Raw genomic sequence first — 3,515 nt, forward strand, 5'->3', positions numbered from 1 at the left:
GGAGAAGGAGAAGGAGAAGGAGAAGGAGAAGGAGGAGGGAGAGGAGGAGGAGGAGAAGGAGAAGGAGAAGAAGGAGGAGAAGGAGAGGGAGAAGGAAAGGGAGAGGGAGAAGAAATGCAAATATCTGTGCCAGTTCTTTAAGACATTGCCTCTCCAGGCCAGTGCATTCTCTCCTACACTACCCTGCCTGTTACATGAAGCCTGAACTTTATTGAGATGTCTCTCTTTCCTTCTAGCTTTGTTTGGGGTGCACTGATGGAAGTGCTAGCAGGGGCTCATAGGGAAAGAGAAAGCATGGGAGGAGCTTATTCCCTGGACACCTCCCTGCTGAGCCATGGAATGGCAGTGACTGCCTTATCAGCAGAAGGCCATGGCTCCTTCCAGGCACTCCTCTTATGGTGGTTGCCACTGCGTCTGTGTTCTAGAAACCAAGCCCCTTCACACCTGATGTACTGAGAGAGCCTCCTGCTCCTGCTCCTAGGTTGCCTCACCATCCTTGTTGCCATCCCTTGATCCTCATACAGGTTTGTAAACAGTCCCTTTCTTTAAGACATTGCCTCTCCAGGCCAGTGCATTCTCTCCTACACTACCCTGCCTGTACACTTAATCTGCATGTTTCTTTCCAGCCCTGTGCTGGTGCAATAGTTACATCCAGAACATTCTTGCAATACACCTTCTGGAAACTGGGAAGCACCTTGACTGCCACAGGCTATCATCAGTGTAGGAGTATGAGAGAGACAGAACATTGGTGTCATGAGTTAAACCAGGAGAAACAGCTGAAGGTTGTGAGAACTTCAAGACTAGTGTGGAGTTAGATCAAGATGGTACTGTGATATATGGAGGCAGAAGTAGGAATCTAAGTCCTCCATCTCCTACTGTTCTCTCACACCCCATTCTCCCACCTTTCTTGGTCATCCTTAGAGAGATAAGGATACACTCTCTTGAAGGCTAAGGAAAACAACTGCCTGGCTTTTCTGTCCATTGTATCAAAATCCATGCTCTGGGAAGAGCTCTGGAAGGTTCAGACATCTACACATTAGTTAGAAGAATAATAATCCTGTAGGACCTTTGTGTATAATGAATATCTGGATGTCCGTTTGATACAAAAGTAGCATGAGAGTATTGTATATGAAAAATGACTGAGAAATAGTACCAGAAATAGTAACCAAAGGCTTGAAATGTGGTGTCCAATTGCCCAAATAGAAATTCTAGTCCATTCCTTACTGTTCATGAACTTTACATCATCTTTCTGAATGCTGGCTCCCTCATCCCTAAAAAGGTGATGGTTATGAGACTTCTCTCAAAGGATCACTACAAAATTAAATAATATAATCCACATGCAGTTCAGTGCCCAGACCTAGTGAATACTCCACAGGCATCAGCTATTATTCATATTATTTCTGTGTTATCATTATGGAAGTGATATTACTAAAAGAATAAAAACAGAACAACTTTTTACACACCCTACCCACATCGCACAATCCCACCACTCCCTCAATCACAACTGGAAGTCTCTCCCCTTTGCCCTATCCTTGGCTCTCCAGATGAGGTATATGTAATCATGTCTGGAGTGTGGAAAGAGGGAAGACAGGAGTCCTACACTGCCAGAAAACGATTGCCTGGGGACACAAGGAAGGCAGCAGAAGAAGAGGAAAAAGTTATAAAAGTAAAGGCATAAGAAAAAAATCTACTTGTTTAATTAAATGGTGAAAGTGACTTACTCTCTTCTCTCTGGGCCAAATGGATATATATATTTTTTTCTTTTTAAGACTTTCCATGTGCATCTCTGACAGGTCCCTGTCCTTGTGAGTTGGACATAGGCCTTGGACTCTTCAAGTCATTCTCCTCACCCAAGGTCAAGACAACAGGATGAGTAGATAAAGGAGATATGCACTAGAAACTTTGCTCTGGTGTGAGACTGCTTCCCATAGACTGAGACACTAACCTTATTTGTTCTAAATTCATTTTGGCTCATATGCTCAGGCTGCCCATCTGCACATCTGTACTTCTGGGATGCTCAGGAAAGAGCTAAAGAGGAACAGGATATGAGAAAACTCTAGAAGATTCTAGGCTTCTGGGAAACTCCTCTTGCTGTTCTCAATCTCACAGAAATGTTTTTTTTTTTTTTCTCTCTCTCTCTCTGTATCCACAGCTTCCTCTAGAGCCAAACAAGAAAGCTCCATTTCCCTATTGATTCCTCAAAGAAGATTCTCTAGAGAAGTCCCAAAGTGGTGATTAAGAGAATTAACTCCACACAATGCTTCACACTTGGCCAAACTGCTGAGAGGATTAACAAGCAGAACGTATGTGAAAGATGTTTCACAAAGTGCATATTAGAAGCTGCCTAAGTCATCTTCTTCATAGCTGAGACACAATACTCTACAGCCACAACTTAAAGGAGAAGAGGTTTAAATAGCATGGCAGGAAGGCCAAGGAGAGGAAAGCTGCTTGTACCAAGGAGGACGGGACATCGAGATCATGGGGAGGAGCTGAAGAACAAGATACATCCTTCAGAATATGACCAACAGGGACCTGCATCTCCTGCCTCTTAGGTTAAAGCTGACCTCCTAAGGGAACATACAGCTGATGAATATAGCATTCCATGATTCAATCACCTTCAAAAACCTCTTCCTCTGAACATAGGAGGCTTGGGGGAACATTTCAGATACATTTCAACATCATTATATCACCTTAAAAATGGGTTATCGGAAGGTAAAATAATATGACCAAGGCATGTAGTAAGACCTTGATCCAAAGATATGTGTCCTACAGGCTGGGGAGATAGCTCAGTGGCATAAGTGCTTGCCTGACAAGTTTAAGGTCCTCAGTTTGATCCTCAGTACCCCTCCTCCCCCCCCAAAAAAAGATACGTGCCCTGACTCCAAATCCTGCATGTTCTGTTTCATCACTTGTAGGGAGTTGCTAACATTGGCTCCTTTTTCCCTGCATGGCTGGGCATGGCTGGGCTCCATCTCCTCAGTACTCACTAGCTGAGGTTCTACTGGCCTTTTCCCACAGGTTTGATCTCTCCATCTAATTCCCTGAAGAAAGTGAATTTGCAATTGATGAACTTAATTTCTTCCATGATTCTGGAAAAGATGGCCAAGTTCATGTGGGGAAGATGGCCACAGTTGTGTTCATTACCTGATGCTGAGTTCACAAACAATAACCAAATTTTACCAAAAGCTTCTGTTTGTGAATCAAATTGTATGCAAACAAAGGTGGCCATGAGCTGAGGTATTACTTTATTCCTTTCTTTCTTCAGCCTAGTCAAATGTACTTCCATAGGCTAATTAAGATTTTGACCCAGAGTTGTAAAAGGCTCAAGTCAACAACTTCTGACATTGCAAGTTCTACTGATAATCCACAACTATTATGGTCTACTGGACTATATTGGATTATTTTGCTGAATTCACGCACCTACAATATTTGAATGGCAATGGAACACCCATCTCTGACAAAACAAAACCAAAAATGGGGATATAAATGAAGGACCATTTTGTAGTGGGAAAAAA

Source organism: Octodon degus, unplaced genomic scaffold, assembly GCF_000260255.1.
Source record: "Octodon degus isolate 3935 unplaced genomic scaffold, OctDeg1.0 scaffold00135, whole genome shotgun sequence".
Lineage (NCBI taxonomy): Eukaryota > Metazoa > Chordata > Mammalia > Rodentia > Octodontidae > Octodon > Octodon degus.